This window comes from Hemiscyllium ocellatum, chromosome 12 (assembly GCF_020745735.1).
Source record: "Hemiscyllium ocellatum isolate sHemOce1 chromosome 12, sHemOce1.pat.X.cur, whole genome shotgun sequence".
Taxonomy (NCBI): domain Eukaryota; kingdom Metazoa; phylum Chordata; class Chondrichthyes; order Orectolobiformes; family Hemiscylliidae; genus Hemiscyllium; species Hemiscyllium ocellatum.
In genome coordinates, this window is record NC_083412.1 from 45,412,085 (window position 1) to 45,430,225 (window position 18,141).

The window sequence follows — 18,141 nt, forward strand, 5'->3', positions numbered from 1 at the left end:
ATTCTACTCATGGAAAAATAAAAGGGAAATTCACTTAATATACAGAAAAAAAAAAGAAACTGCAACCTCTTATCACAAAACTTCAGTGTATCATCTAGGTGTGGTTTTCCAATTATCTATAAATAACAATTCTTGGTGTCAAGAGATTAATAATTTTGGTTTTGATTATTATGCCAACTGTACTCCTTCCATGCAGTCAAATGTTGAGCAAGATCCGTGGTGCCAAATTAAATTCTTTCCTGTTATATCTTCCATACTTCTCTGCCTCTCAATGATCATTCCTCCTTTCAGATACTCCTTAAAACCTAGGTCTTTGACTAATTATTTGGTTTTCTGACTGAATATCTCCTCATGTGGCATAATGTCATGTTTTATTTTTGAATGCTCCTGTGCAAATTTTAATTTTTTTTTATATTGAAGGATGTTATGTGTTGAAAAATTGTTTGCTTTTGTTTCGTGATTCAGAACTTTCCTTATTGCAAACTTTTAGTGTCAACAAAAGTACTCTTAGGTCTGGAGAAAAGAGGCTGGACACACAGTAAAGGTTCCTTTGCAGTGTATCAACTAAACTTCAAAACATAAAAGAAAACATTGTCAAGTGCAAATATGATGGTACTTTTAATATTGCCCTCCAGCGTTTTGGAGTCAACAAATAGATCTATTTATAATGGGAATCTTCTTGATGTTGGTCAAACTCATTTCATACAGCCAAACTTTGATGCTAGTTGCATAGATTAGATGAAACACCCAAAACTAACAAAATAATTTCTTCTTCTGGTAAACCACCTGATCTTGCTATTCCAGTCCTTGAAGAAAATTCACTTTGATTCATCCACCCATGTGGATTTTCTTTTTGAATAATGTTGAAATAATGATTCAAAGGAAATTTTACAGAACTAATTGATGCCAGAGATTTTTCACCCATAGTTTGGTCTTATTATATAGAATATTCAATTCATAGGCAGGTCATTCGATGCAACAGTCCAGGCTAGTGTTCGTGCTCCACTGAAGCCATCACTTGCAGTGTCTTATTAACATGTGTTGTTGTAATTATTGCACAGTATTTTAATTATATGTTATTTTCTCCCTTAAATAATTGCCTCGCTTTGAAATAAGTATATCTATACTGTTTCCTTCTTCCCACTTCATCAATTAGATTAGATTAAATTCCCTACAGTGTGGAAACAGGCCCTTCAGCCCAACCAGTCCACACTGATCCTCCGAAAAGTAATCCACCCAGACCCGTTTCCCTCTGACTAATGCAGCTAGCATTACGGGCAATTTAGCATGGCCAATTCACCTGACTTGCACATCTTTGGACTGTGGGAGGAAACTGGAGCACCTGCAGGAAACCCACGCAGACACGGGGAGAATGTGCAAACTCCACACAGACATTTGCCTGAGGTGGGAATCAAACCTGAGACCCTGTGAGGCAGCAGTGCTAACCACTGAGCCACCGTGCCACCCATAATTAAGATGTTGCTTCTTTATTCCCTATTAGGTTTCTAAGTAACTATCTTGTATTAATAGCCTCTGATTATGTTCTTTCCCCTTTGCAGATCCCAATATAGCTTCTCATGACTCCCAATAGTATTCCCTGTTATAACCTACCCCTCACGGTCAGAAACAGGGCAGCTTATAATGGGGAGCAGAGATTGCAGGCTAATTAACTAAATGTTTTGGTTCTGTTTTCACAAAGGAGGGCACAAATAATGTTCCAAAATGTTGGGTAACACCTGGTCTAGTGACAGGGAGAAAAAGAAGGAAATCAGTATGAGCAGGCAAATTGTGTTGGGGAAATTGATGGGATTAAAGGCTGACAAATCCCCAGTGCCAGATAATTTACATTGCAGACACTTAAGAAAACCGGCATAGAAATACTGGATGCATTGGTGATCATCTTTCAAGAATTTGCAGACTCTGGAACAGTTCCTATGGATTGGATGATCGTTACTGTAGCCACACTATTTCAAAAAGGCAGAGAGGGGACAATGACTTATGGAAAGGTTAGCCTGACATCAGTACTGGGGAGAATACTAGAGTCTATTATAAAAGTTTTTAACAGCAGAGCACTTGGAAAACAGTGATGGGATCAAATAGTCAACATGATTTATGAAAGGAAAATCACGCTTGACAAATATACGGGATTATGTTTGAGGATTTAACTATGAGAGTTGTTCAGGGGAGCCAGTGGTTTACTTGGACTTTAAGAAAGCTTTCAATAAAGTCAAATATAAGAGATTAGCATGTGAAATTAAAACACAGGAGATTGAGGATAGTATACTGACTAGGATAGAGAACTAGTTAGCCAACAGGAAGCAGGAGCTAAAGTAAATAGGTCTTTTTAAAAATGATTTCTTGGGATACTATGGCTTAAATGCTAAGACTCAAGCTATTGACAATATATACTAATGATTTAGATGAAGGAACAAAATGTTTCCAGTCTTTGATGACACAAACCTGGGTGAGAGTATCAGTATGAGGAGAATATAGAGATGGCTCAGTGTGATTTGGACAAGCTGAGTGAATTGGAAAATACATGACAAAGTACAATATGGGCAGTTTGTCGTTATCCACTTGGGGCGTAAGAAACAGGAAAACAGATTATCTGAATGACAGTAGATTTGGAAAGGGAAAGATGCAATGATTACACCAGTCATTGATGGCAAGCATACAGGCACAGCAGGTGATGACGAAGACAAATATTATGTTCGTTTTCAGAGTGAGAGGATTCGAGTACAGAAGCAGTACTGTTTTGTGGCAATTATACACGCTTTTACTGAGACCATACCCATAGTATTATGTGCAGCTTTGCTCTCCTCATCTGAGGAAAGATATTTTGGTGATGGAGGAAATGCAACAAAGGTTTACCAGACTGATTGTTGGGATGAGAGGACTGATATATAAAGAGAGGCTGGATTGGATAGGATTATATTCACTGGAGTTTGGAAAACTGAGGAGAGATCTCTGAAAAATTCTTGTAGAACTAGACAGGATAAATGTAGTAAGGCGTGCAAAACTGAAGTCATAGAGTTGCACAGCATGGAAACAGACCCTTCGGTCCAACCCGTCCTTACCAACCAGATATCCCAACCCAATCTAGTCCCACCTGCCAGCACCCGGCCCATATCCCTCCAAACCCTTCCCATTCATATACCCATCCAAATGCCTCTTAAATGTTGCATTTGTACCGGCCTCCACCACTTCCTCTGGCAGCTCATTCCATACATGTACCACCCTCTGTGTGAAAAAGTTGCCCCATAGGTCTCTTTTATGTCTTTCCCCTCTCACCCTAAACCTATGCCCTCTAGTTCTGGACTCCCCGACCCCAGGGAAAAGACTTTGCCTATTTACTCTATCCACGCCCCTTATAATTTTGTAAACCTCTATGAGGTGACCCCTCAGCCTCCGACGCTCCAGGGAAAACAGCCCCAGCCTGTTCAGTCTCTCCCTATAGCTCAAATCCTCCAACCCTGGCAACATCCTTTAAATCTTAAGGATACAGAGTAGGCCATTTAGCACTGAGAAATTTCCTACCCAGGAAAAAAGCCTATGGAATTTTAGAGCAAAGTGGTTGAGGCCAACATATATATTTTCAAAAATGAGTTAGATATAGTTCTTATGTTGAAAGGGATCAGAAGAGTTAAATTGAGTGCAGGAAATGAGTTGGATAATCAATCATAATTACATTCAGTGGTGCAATGAAATTGAAGGCTACACCTGCTCCTATTTTTTATGTTTCAATGGGGAAAATATCATTTCTCTATATGTTTTATCACAACCTTTGATAATTTAAAGATCTCTATTAAGTAATCTTTTGGAATATTATGTTTTCACAAAAAAAAGAGACCTGGTGCAGAATATTGTCAGTAGCCTGTCATTGCCAATGGCAAAACTGGAAATGCACAAAACTGTCATTCTCTTGGCTGTTTTCTTGCTTTCCACATGATTATAATTAAAATTATTGTGTGTGCATGAGACAAGTATAATCATGTAGTTGGAAAAGCTTTTCAGTGTTGTAATTCATTTTGCTGATAGTATTGTAGCAACATGGATGGGCAATGAAAGAGCTTCTTGGTCAAATAGAGAGCTCTGCATCATGGACACACTTACCCAACCAATTCCATTGCTTATAACATGACACTTACTGAAAATAGAAAGTTCTCTTGTAAATAATTCACATTACATTGGTTTCATTTCATTATGTGCACATAATTGTTCTTGACAGTCGTTGAGTTAGAGAGCCAAGTATGTTGGCACATCTCATGGTTGGCATGCATTGATGGTTAGGGGGAGGTGGGGACACTTCTTTATTATGGAAGACACAATGATGTGTTTTTGTTATTGCATGTCATGTTAGTGTTCCTTATTTTACTCACCATTGTGTTTGACATGACTGAAATTGGTTCAATTGACCCTCCTTTCTTAGAATAGTGAATGTCCAAGACTGCCCTCTGTGAAGACCATTGACATTTATACAGGTCATTCCAAAGCTCGATAAAGAATCTGCCAGCAACATCCTATGTTGGACACACCTGTGTAATATACTGACCCTTTCATTTAAGCTCCTGATCTTCTGCGTTTGACAGACTGTCAGCCTCAACATTCCACTACCACACCTAGGACATGAGGCCTAGCCCATTTAACTTTTCCATTCAGCCGACCTCATCCTCTGTCGTTTTGTTGGATCATCATTCCATGCGTCAATGCCTCCACCTTCTATGTCAGCTGACATTGTAATGCTCTCCTCCTTTGCATCATTGACTTCACCAAGAAAAACCCATGGTCTCAGTCACACCACACGTAACTGACTCGTGCTCATCATCTTTAAACAAGTGTGAGCAAGTGCGACAAGAGTCTTGTGTGCTATTGACAGTTTCTTGAAGGTAGGACTTTATTAAAGAAGAGTTAAACATTCACATTCTTGTCATTCAAACGCAGAGCCATGCAGCTTGTCTGGTGGAAAGAGGCCCTTCCACCCATTGTGTCCATATTTGGCCAACAAACATCTGTTCAAATCCCATTTTCTGACACCTGACCCATGGCTCAAATGCTACAGCATTTCAAGTGTTCATCTGAATACATACGAAATGGCTCCTGCCTCTAACCATTTTAGGCAGAGTTCCAGATACCCACAACAATCTAGGTGAAAAAACATCCCCAAATCCCTTTTAAACCATCAGCTTCTTAACTGAAATCTGTGTTCCCTGGTTATTGACTCTTCTCCTCAGGGGAAAGAGTTCTCCCTATCCATGCTGTCTAAGTCCCTCAGAACTTTGCGCATTTCAATGAGATCCTCTCTCAGCCTTCTCTGTTAGGAAAATATGCCAACTTATCTGATCTGTCTTAATAGTTGAATCTCCAGGCAAGGCAACATCCTGGTAAATCTCTTTTACTTCATCAATCAAATCCTTCCTGTAGTGTGGTCACCATGAATGTACATAGTACTCCAGCTCTATTACAAGTATAAACCTGTATCAAGCCAGTATAAACCCCTCTATGTTTGTGTTTTTTTTAAAAGAGCATGTTCGCTTTTGTGATGAATCTGGGAATAGTAGAGTTTGATTTCCAGCATACTACCCCTGTGAGGTGTAACACTCTGCATCTCATCCCATCAAATAAATTCAGAATCTCTCAACCTGCCAATCCAGTCACCCCTGAGAAAGTGAGGACTGCAGATACTGGAGACCAGAGTTGAAAAATGTGGTGCTGGAAAAACACAGCAGGCCAGGCAGCATCCGAGGAGCAGGAGAATCGACGTTTCGGCTTATGCCCACATTTTTTCAAATCCAGTCACTCCACATACCACTTTTCCTGCTTTTGTAAGATCCTCAACCAACCCTTGCTTCACAATTGTTACCTAATGTACATATTTCTGGTAATATCCTTGCAAATCCTTTTGCAATTTTTCCAGTGCCTCTATATTTATTTCTTAATAAACTGACCAGAACACAGTTCGATGCAGGTTTATATATATATATATATATATATATATATATACTGCGCACCACTGATCAAAGAATTTGTGCTCTGAAATCCCTTTGTATCTCTAACCCACCGAGGTGTGCAGCATTCAAGTAATGTGGCCATCCTTTTTTTTTCTGACAACCTCAGATTTGCGTGCGTTGAACTTCATTTGCCAATTCATGCATGCCTTCCTATAGTTTGTTGCAGTTCTTCATAGTATTGCTCTAATTTGGTACCATCTCCAAATTTTAAAATTGCTTTTATGATTTTAAAATCCAAATCATTCATTTGAATTATGGACAGCAATAGCCCCAACACTGATCTTTGCAGAATATTAGTTCCTAACTTGCATCTCTAAAATTTCTGAATGTGATTCATCCACAGTGAAGACTTTATCATTTTGGTGTTTGGTTAATTTATTCAGAATATATCTTCTATAAATTTTAATTGGACTTCATCACTCATTGAATTGTGCAATGTAATTTGTACCTGTTCTATATGACCAACAAACATAAAAATGAAATGATTGTTTATTGCTTTCTCTGTATCATTAGCAAGTGTATTATTCTATCCATGTCTTCATGGTCCTATTCCTATCATGGTCTTCCTTTTTTATTGATGTGCCTGTAAAATATTTTACTCTCTTGTTTTATGTTCGATAAGAATTTCATTACATCTTTCCTAATTTCATCGCCTCTTTCCTAATGTTCAACTGTTGTCATTTTCTTTTCATCTATCAAGTCCTAACATTTCAAACCCACTGACTGCCATTATTACCTCAATTACACCTCTTCTCACTCGCCCTGCTGCAAAAATGCTATCCAGTATTCCAGATTCCTCTACCTTCGCTGCATCTGCCCCCATGATAATGTGATCCACTCCAAAGAATCCCACATATGCTCCTACTTTAGGGACCTTAGCTTCCCCTCCTTCATAACTAAAAATGCCCTCCTCCATCTCCTGCACTTCTGCCTGCGAACCCCCTCCCCCCAACAACAATAAGGATAGAGTCCCCTTTGTCCTCACATACTATCCCACCAACCTCTGAATCCAACACATCATCCTCTGACATTTCTGCTACCTGCAATCAGACCCCATCATCAAAAAGATATTTTCTTCCCCACCCCTCTTTGCTTTCCATAAGGACTGCTCACTCCACAACTCCCTTGTCAAATCTATGTTCCCCACCGTCTCCACCACAGCCTTTCCCTGCAACCACAAGAGGTGCAACATCTGCCCCTACACCTCCCCTCTCACCTCTATCCAAGGCCCTAAATAATCTTTCCAGATTGGACAGAGATTCACCTGTATCACCTGACCTCATCTGTTGTATCCATTGCTCCTGATGTGGTCTCATCTATATTGTGGACGCCAAACACAGACTTAGGGATCGGCTCACAGAGCATCTGCCCTCTGCATACATCAACCAACCTGACCTTCCGGTTGCCATCCATTTTAAGTCCCCTCTCACTCCCCTGGCAACATGTCCATCCTTGGCATCCTCCACTGTCAAAGTGGGGCCAAATGGAAACTGAAGGAGCAACAGCTGATATCTCTCCTCAGGAGCTTACAGCCCAATGGCCTCAACATCGACTTCACCCAACTTCTAAGTGCCTTCTTCCCCAGCCTTATCCCATGTTTAGTTCCACACCTCTCTTTTGCCACCCTGACCTGTTTTAACTTGTCCATCTTCCTACTCCTATCTGCTCCAACCTTCCCTCCAGTGCCCCGACCCCCCCCACTCTCAATTTATTTCTGGGATCCACTCCCCTCCAAGTCCTGATGGAAGATTTCGGCCTGCGACATTGACTTTCCGCAGATGCTGTCTAATCTGCTGAAATCTTCCAGCTTCATATCTATTGACTCTGCCTTCCAGCATTTGCAGTCCTTATTGTCTCCGAACATAAGTTGTTTGTTCCTTCCTTTGAGTGGAATATATTTTTGGATGCTCTGTTGAATGTCATTTCAAATGTTTTACATTCTTGTTTTATACCGCTGTTTCCAGATATTATTGCACATTTTAGTTTCCCAAGTTCTATTCGCAGCCTTGCAAAATCAGTCTTTATCCAATCTGGTTTCATTATACATGTGTACTTTTGTATCACCTTAAAGCATATTGTATTAATTATTATCACCTATCACCTATCATAATAATGCTATCACTTGGGCCATTTTTTAAAATATTACATGAGAAAGGAGACCCATCAGACAACAAGATTTCCATTCACTTTTCCTAACTCTTCTGCCTAATTAGCAGTTGTATTGTTGATATCCCCTCTGATCATTAATCTATTTTTTAATCCAGTCCCAAATTGGATTGGATATTTCTTCTTGTGCCTCTCTTTCACTATGTGGTGATTTATAACAAAACCTACTTGTTAATTCAGTTTTCAAAAGGATTTCAAATGCCCCAATTTGAATATGTGCACATTCACGTTTCCTCAGAACAAGTTATACCATTAAAAAAAAGAAACTAATCGAATTCATGTTCAATCACTGCATCTCCTACATTACTGCTATGTCTTGAGTACTGTCTTAACTGAGACCCCAAGCTTAACTCCTCGCAAGTGGTGAGTGTGGATTTAACATGAGAGCATGGCTTATTTAAATACTTATACATACTTATTTAAATACAGCAGACATGATTCTTATTCAAACCTCGCATCAAAAATTTGAGGCCAGTAGACAAGAACATACACGTTTGGCAGGTGATCAGGACACTCAGTAAATCAAGAAGCGGGTAGAGGTGATAAGAAAGTGAAACCTAGGGATTACAGTGATTAGAGTTTTCATCTGGCTGTCAGAGGCAGTCCTTACATCCCATAAGGAAGTGTTGAAAAAAAATAACTGAACTTGTGGTTCTAATTTTGGTCTTGCTGTTCTTGGCATCAAGTCTCTCTATTTTGACATTATGCTTTGAGTTTCTTTACATGGAGAGCATGGAGCATGTCACCAAGCAGCTGTTTTTATGAGGAACATTGTATTATTGTGTACTCTTTCCTTAAAAGATGTAAACTTGAGAAGAAGACAACACTTCTTACATTGAAGGAAGTTGGGCAGCAGAATTAACTTTGAATAGCTTTTGCCAAGTCACTGTCTTCTGTAACCCTATATTTGGAAATGTGCTCAACAATTACTCACACAATTCCTTTCCAATCCTTATAACTGTGAATAATTAAATGAATTTGTAAGATCAGAAACCTTGTCAATGTTACCATTGCAGTCTTTCCATGTGGCCATTGTCACAACTTTTTACTCACTTTATTTTATTGTTCTTAAGCTATTCAGCATTAGCGTTTTGTAATTAAAGCTGTTGTAGATCTGATAAAAGCATTAAACACTCTCAGCAGAGGAGCACTGTAGAAGAGTTTGGAGAAAAGTGGCTATCCACCAAAGTTCTTTGGTATCATCTTTCATGACAACATGTGCAGAGCAGTATGCAGTTTTATGTCCCCACTTTCAACAGTTGCAGAATAATAATGGAGAGAAACAGGAATGTGGTCCAGCACTTTCTTTGTTTGGAATTTTCCTTTCTATTTCTGACTTCCCTTCTCTGCAGATGTGGAAGGGGTTTGACTGCAGACAAGGTTTGCTGGGAAGTTCTGCAATCTGTCCCGATTGAAAGCGAAGATAAAAACACACCATATCTTGATTCCTCTGCACTCTCAGTGCTAAGCTTGTAGCCCACGTGAAGACGCAACTGCAAACTAATAGCCTCTCTCTTCCATGCCTAAGGCATGTTATTCCTTACTGTAAGCATCGAGGAAACTGTGGTAAGGGACAGAGTGTCAAACTTCTGCCCTTGATCAGACAAAGCAACATGTGCTGAAAGTGATTTGAAAATTCCAGTAACATGGGTACATGGTGAGGCAATCTGACTCTTGTTACAAAGTTTGATGTACACACAGGGAGAGCAACTATCACCATTGAAAACAAACACGGTGACCCTTAGAAACAAGGGTTTATGTGACCATTTTTCATTACCCCTGTTTCATGACCACAAAGGATGGATGACTTCTAACTATCAAGAAACGAAACTCAACAATTTTCAGCGTTGATGCCTGTGCATATACTTGGTATCACAAAGAAGGACAAAACATTAATATGATGTGGAATGCAAATGCTAAAAATGTTGAGATACATGAGAATGCAACTCTGACATCTGGCTGAAATTCTAATTTATTCACAGGATGTGAATGAGACCTTAAATAAGATAAAGTTAGGGTTGCAGTAGACTCGGTAGATGGACTCTAGATCAGTAAAACAGCTTTATGAGTGCAGCACAGACACCCAAAATCCAGACCCAATGGCTGGTATTTTGATGCAGGCTTGAGTCCATGGATCCAGTAACTAAGCACAAATCAACAATCATGAATGTAACACTCCTGTCAAAGGCACATCTCCTAAGTATGCCAGCTTTCATCAAGCCAAGGCAACTTCACTGGCTCAGGCATGTTCACAGGATATTCTGATTGCAGATGTAACTGGATTGATAAGGCAGAACACCAAAGCCCCACTTCAAGGATGCTTGTAAATGTGACCTCAAGATCATGAACATTAATTAACACATGGGAGGCACTAACTGAAAATGTAGGAGAATGCAGCATTACCTGTTTGTAAGTATGTACCATCATGATGATCAGTGGGTATAACAGCCAGTCAGATGCCAATGCAGTGGCACTGTGTAATGCCACCCAACAACCACTTCATGTGTCACTGTCAAGGCTCCTTTCACAGGTTTGTCTCCTCAGTCATGATCAAACATACTTCATGAGAAATGATCCCATTACCAATGAATTCATTGCATGTCCATTATCATGCATGGTAAAGCACAGAACTGCAGCAGCAGTTTGATCAATGCTCCCTTCCACTGTCTCATGTTTGATCAAAATCTGCATATAGCCAAATCAGCAAATTTTTGAATTAAATTGAACTGGTTGAAAACAATTGTAATTTAAATTATGTCACAAAGTTGCAGTGTGGTGGTGTTTGATCAATACAAGTATGTACAATGCAGACCAGTTTCCAATACAGAGACTTTCTTATTGTCACTCAACCCTTTAGTACTTCCTTGAAGGTTCTATTGCTTTCAGACAAGATGCTATTACACAAACCTTCTTGTGCACAAACTTCATCAGGTTTAGTTATTGAATGACTTGATGAATTGAGTATTTGATGAACACATTCATGTACAAAAGTTATTAGTTATGTTGCTGTTACATGGCTTCTGGCAATATCATCCCCAGTTTCACCCCATGTGTTTTTTTTGCCAAATTATGAGTTTATAGCATGCTGAATAGGTGCTTGACTGTCCATTGTTTTAACCATTCAAGAGAGCAAAACATAATGGTTATTTCACACATAAAAAGACTTGGTTCATGTCTGGATTAATAGCAAGAGGTCACATGATACTTGATTATCATCCAGCAGGTTTATTTGAAATCACAAGCTTTCAAAGCATTGCTCCTTTGTCAGGTGAAGGAAGAGCATCTGATAAAAGAACAGCATTCCGAAAGCTTGTGATTTCAAATAAACCTGTTGATATAATCTAGCATCATGTGACTTCTGACTTTGTCCAGCTCAGTCTAACATCAGTACCTCTGTATCATGGGTTAGTAGCAAATGTTAGGTATTTGCCTCATTACTAGCTATAACTATAAGGTAAAAAAGCAGCTGTTCTTGACTAGTTGTTGAAAGATTCCCTGTAAGCTTCCTGAAGGTTAAAGTTATGAGATAAACATTAACCCTTTGATATTCAATGAGGTGGCAAGAAATAAATTCATTCAGTTGTCCAAAATGAAAGGAAACAGAAATGAAGTATGAATAATGTTATCATATTGCAACTTTGTGACATAATTTAAATTACAATTGTTTTCAACCAGTTCAATTTCATTCAAAAATTTGTTGATTTGGCTATATGCAGTTTTTGATCAAACAATGAGACAGTGGAAGGGAGCATTAATTAAACTTACTAGTGCTTATTTTGTCCTGAACAAATTACATTTCTGGAATTCAAGTTTGGATGGTGCAAATAAGTTGAACTGTTCCATTCTTGAATTATTTTGATCTTATTTTCAGTTGACAGATTGTTACAAAGGGTGATTTTAACTGTCAAAACTCCATTGGGCTAATTTTCACTTTATGGAAAATGAAGTTTGGCTGAATAATGTTTGTATCAATGCTTTTACGTTTTTACAATTCCAAAAAGACTTTTGTGGTATCTACTTTGGCAAACCTTTGTAAGCATTTTAAGAGATGACAAAATTGTTTGAAGACAATTTTACAGTTTTTTTTAAATGAGGGAATGCATGTTTAGTAGTTAATGTTTGCAAATAGAAGAAAATACAATCTAAAAAGAATCAAAGCAAAAAACTGTGGATCCTGGAAAACTGAAATGTTGAGATTATTGGAGAAACTCAACAGTTCTGGCAGCATTTGTAGAGAAAAAAAGCAGAGATAACATTTCAAATCTGGCTCTGAAGATGATTCATTCTGTTATGAAGAAGAGTCATACTGGTCTTGAAATGTTAACTCTGTTTCCCTCTCAACGGATATTATCGAACCTGTTAAGTTTCTCTCGCATTCTCACTTTATTTTTTAAAAATAACCAAGATTTCCTCTGGTCAGCCATGGAAATTTCTGTAATTAGTTTATGAAAACTATTGTTCAGTTGATGCAAAGATCTTTTGCTATATAGGCATCATTGGTTCGAACATTAAAAGTATTGTCAGATTTGTGTTTTTCATCAAAACTGTTTCCATGCCTTTTCATTTCTGGATGACAAACCTTGCTCTGTTTCCTTTTCCAAGGTACAAAGTTTGAAAGAAGATGTAAGAAAGTGAGCATTGCTCAAAATCAATTATTACCTCAGGAGAAAACAACATTTGCACAATTTGATTAGCTCCATTATGACATTAAAACTGATGGAATTGCATGAAGCATTTCTCACCATTGTGCTTTTGGCTTAGCTAAAATATGCTTTTGCTATTCCTAACCAGCTTTACTCCTGAAAAGATTGACGTTGAAGGAGTTGAAGTGCTGCAGTTTCTTTAGGGGTTTTAGCATAATATTTTTAGAGGTATAATATGATTGCATTAAAAATTCTTTTTTTCAGTGGAAGAATGCAACCAAGAGATTCCTTTCATACTGTTGCATCACATAGAAATTATGGTGTATTCAGTATAAGCCTAAATTGAGTAGGAAACCTTTTTCTGTAGATTTCAATGTCTTGGGTGTCATAAATAACTTTTTGACTTTGTGAAGGCAAAGATGCTGCATTGTATAATAATGTATTATACCTGTGAACCTGCAGAACAGTGAGCCAAAAGGCACCTTGCTTGAATTAAGTATGCTAATGTAATCTAATTAGCATTTACATATTATGTTAATTACAAAGTGTAATTTTTTTCCAATTACTTGAAGCCTCTTTTATTCTCTTTGATTATCAAACTTGGAAGATCTCTCATTGATCAAATTTTGGGAGCTGTATGATGAAATATACTGGAAAAAGTAATTGATTCTGTGTAAACCACAATATTCTTAGACTAGTGGATCCTCTGCTTATGTTGTGTCCTTGATACAAGGGAGTTATCTTGTAGCTATGTATGCTGAATAGTACAGTGCTCAGCAGCCACACACTGTTCAATAAATTTGAGTGTGTCACAGTGATTTCTCCGCTGTCTTACAATATAAAGGCAATGGGGGTAATCATTGTCAACAATGACAGCTCCTCTTAGCAAGAAAGACTGTGACAAAGCCAGTTCTGGAAACTGACTAAGAAAGAAATACCTTGCCTGCAGTCAGTTAAAATTTAAGATTTCATCTGAGTTCACGTGACAGTTACATAAATAGGTTGAGCTTTGTACTCACACTGTATCATGTTACCTGAAGCATTCAATCAATCTGCACCAGCTTCCAGCGAACCATTATTTTCTGAATATAAATGTCAGATTAACACATCATTGTAATTTTCATCATTTTACATATTGCAATCAGATTGCTGAAAAGACTTTCGAGCAACTGTAAACTCATGTAAATAAATCTTGAAAGACTGGATACAATAATATCATGGTATTTGGATCTTAATATTAATTATAGTAATTAAGACTAATTTCAGTTGACTAATTTAGTTCACAATGTTTTGACAATAATTTCAAAAACAAATTATATCAGTAAATCAGTTCTGGATCTCATAACTGAAATTTCTTCACTAATTAAATTTTTAAATGCTTGCAACTGTTATATGTTTGAAGATAAAATTACACTTCCTGTTTTGTCTAGTTAAAAATCATTCCCTCGGAGAAATTAAAGTCTATTTTCACATATAAATGTTGAACTCGGGGTGTATTCATGATGGTAATTTAGTCACAAAAGACAACACTGCCTCTTCTTCCTCAGCGAGCTAAGTAAATTCAGCATGTCCATAAGGACCCGCATCAACTTTTACAGATGCACCACAGAAAGCATTCTATCTGAAATGCATCGCAGCTTGGTATTACGATTACTCTGCCCCAGGACCATAAGAAACAGCAGAAAAGTGTGAATGCAGCCCAGACCATCACACAGGCCAACTTTCCATCCATTGACTCCATCTATACTTGTTGTTGTCACAGAAAGGAGCCAACATCATTAAAGACTCTTCCCACTCCAGTTGCAATCTCTTCCAAGCTTTTTCATCAGACAGAAGCTACATAAGTTGAAACATATATACCAACAGGTTCAAGAACAGATTTTCCCCATTGTTGTTAGACTTCTGAATGAACCTCTCAAATTTCAAATATAATGTTGATCTTGCTTTTGTGCACCTTCTTTGCAGCTGAGACTTTGAAATCCTCATTTTGTTCAATTACCAGATGCCCTTGTACGTTACGATCTACCTGTACTGCCTATACTTAGGTACATGTGATGATAATAAATCATAGCAAATCAAATTATTTTGGTTAAGATTTTTTGAAAAGAGATATTTCTTTAAAATTAATTAGCAAAGTAAAATACTAGAATGTTTCAAGCTTAAACTTAATGTATTTGATGGGACAGACTTGAGGCTCAGTATGCCCAACTAATATTGAGATATAACAAAAATATACATTCACATGGTCAATACAGGAGGATGTTGCATTTGTCCATGACAGAATGAGTAAGAGTGAGCAACAACTGTGCGATCTCATGGATACAAGATCCCATTTTTGCACTGAACACACTGACATATCACACTGCCACCATGTTAACTGGTGTAGGACATAAGTCTTGTAGCTTTAAACTGGGCAACCAAGAGATTCTGAGGGCCAACAGCAGTGCTGGAATTGTATTCCATCATAACTGATTATCTGTGCTCTGCTGTATACCTTATCCTGACATCACCATCAAGCCAGATGACTAAGCGTAGTTCAGTGAAAGGTTCAGAGGCACTAGATAGACTGCCGTGCACTTGCCTGTGCAACAGTAGAAGCAGTTTGCTATAGGTGGAATAAATTAAAACCAAATTTGAACCCTCACCAGCAGCATGCAGCACTATGCAATGTTTTCACATCTGAACTCTTGTGAAAATCGCCAACTATAAGCTGTACAAAATCAATAGATGCGTCAAAACTTTACATTTTGCCAAATCTATTTCTGTACACCGATGGACAATTCAGCAACTAATGGACTTCTATAAATATTCACCTTCATTCAGAGCAGTCCAAGTCAGTGAGATCAGCATGCTCTAGTTGTCACCTCCTACTTGCTGGAACAGCAGTCAGAAAGAAAATTAAAAAATTAAATATACCGTCACAGAGAAGCAAGAAGCTGATTGACTGGTGAGTATTGCAATTCAGTGTCTTCATATCAAAAACTGTCAGAAAGAAAATGAAAACTATAAGTATTGAGAATCAAGTACAAGTGAGTAACTGTTGAGGTAGTTCAAGAGTCCCCTGAATGCATACCAGTATTCAGTTCTGAATACTGAATAGAGTGAATGCTTAGCTGATAAGTGCTGACAAAGCCAAATCCAAATATTTGTGAAGCAATAGTGGCTCAGCTGTATTTGGCCAGCTGTGCACTGTATAACAATGGCTTGGAGCCACAGTGATAGAGGATTTGATAGTTTGATGAACAGATAAAGATTCCTGTAAGCTACAGGAGTGAATCCAGGCTTGTGTGTTGCCTCACTGGTGCCATGGTCAAGGATGCCAATGAATAGCTACAGAGCATACCGATCGGGGTAGGTGAGCAGTCAGTGCTCATGGCCTACACTGGAACCACGATATGGATGCACCAGTGTTGGACTGGGGTGGACAAAGTTAAAAATCACACAACAGCAGGTTTTAGTCCAACAGGCTTATTTGGAAGTACAAACTTTTGGAATGGTGCTCCTTCATTAGGTAGCTTTCATCTGGTGTTGTGTGATTTTTAACTTTGTACACTGGAACCAACTACGTAGTGTGAAAAAATGATTACTGCCAGTGCCATGTGGAAGTACTTACAGAAATAGAGGGATATAAGGCAGGTGAATGCCAAACTAGCAGTTAGTGCAGGAGAGAGGACTTTAGATCTTTGGGACATTGAAACTAGCAGCAGGGGAGATAGGACTTTTGTAGACAGGATGATTTTCACCTGAACAGAGCTGAGAATTAAGTTCCTTGAGGGGTGTAATATAATGTCGTTGGGAAGGGACTGAATCATCTCAGAAAGGGTGTGGGAGCCAGGAGATGATGTCAGGGAGGCATATCAAGGCACACAAAATATGACTAGAAATAAATAGCATGAGAGCAGAGAAAGATAATAGGTGGAGTATAGTGAAAGGGAGAACATAATAAAGTTAAATGAGAGTTACTGTGTATGTATGTCAATGTGTAGTGTGAAATTAGGGAGTTGCACTTGCAGATTGCTCAGTGGGAATGTTGTGGCAATACCAGAGATTTGAAGGCAAGAATCAAGGAACGGCAAACAAATAAATGTTCTTTCTACCCACTTTGGAGCAAATAGAAGAGGTTTGAGGAAGATGCTTTGAAATGGATTGTATTTGGACTCCACTGTCATTGATTAAAATGCTCAGAGACAAAGACAATAGTCAAGAACTCTTGCTCTATCTGAGAATAGCATTGCTCAGTTTGCATTAAAGCTCTGCATTCAAATGTAACTGGTTGTCCTACCTGCACAGGGGTTGCTCCAGCCTTGCCTTGTGGGCATCACACTACAAAATGACTTCAGCATTAAATTTATAGAGCCTCAGTGCTGGCTGTATCATCAGCAGTGGTTTGATTCCAGAACAGGTGCCTCTTTATCTATGCCCTGAAAATCTGTACATCTTTCACAGTGAGCTTATGTTGAGGTTCACACCTTCAATGACAAATTCAGCAAGAACTTTGTAAAATGATTCAACATATCTTTGCAGTTGCTCACTGTATCTTTGTTACAATTTTCACCTTGTCAGGATGTGTGTCAAGTACTTATGTTTTCAATGCATGATGTATGTACTTGACTTCATGCACTATTAGTTTGTCTTGTTCAGATTTAGGATTATTCAGTGATCTCTCTCTCTTTAGCAATTGCACTAAATTCTGAGCATGGTCAGCAATGACTTCTATAACTGTGTTTACACATCCACAAAATTGTAGATCATCCATATTAACTTCCACTCGGGAAAGTCACTGACTATCTGATCCTGTCTTCATTCATGTTCTTCTAGAGCAGTGGAATTGCCAAATGGTATATACAAACATCTATATGCCCAAAATTGCATCCAGAATGAAAACTGCTCCTTTCATTCAGTTTCACTTGCTAATAACTGTCCTTCATGAAATGTAACAGAGAGTTTCGCCTTAGCAAGTTTCAACACAATTTCTTCAGTGGTCAGGGTGCAGTTTTTTGAGACTCATGGTAAGCATGCATGTTCTCAGCTTTACTGGACTGTTTTTTTCTACCATGCTGTCAATCCATTCTGTAGAAGTTGTCACTTCCTTGATTACTGCCTTTTTCTCCCCAAGTTCTTCTATCATGTTCTTCAGGCTGGGCCTGAAGGACACTGGAATCATGGTCAGCAAATGATGAGCTGATCTCATACTTCAATCAAGTTGAAAAGGATACTCACAAGGAAGACATTCATTACCTGTAAAAAAAAAGGGGTACAATTAGGGTTACTTGTAAGGTGATATGATTTATTTTGCTTAATATCTATTATCTGAAAGTCCAGAT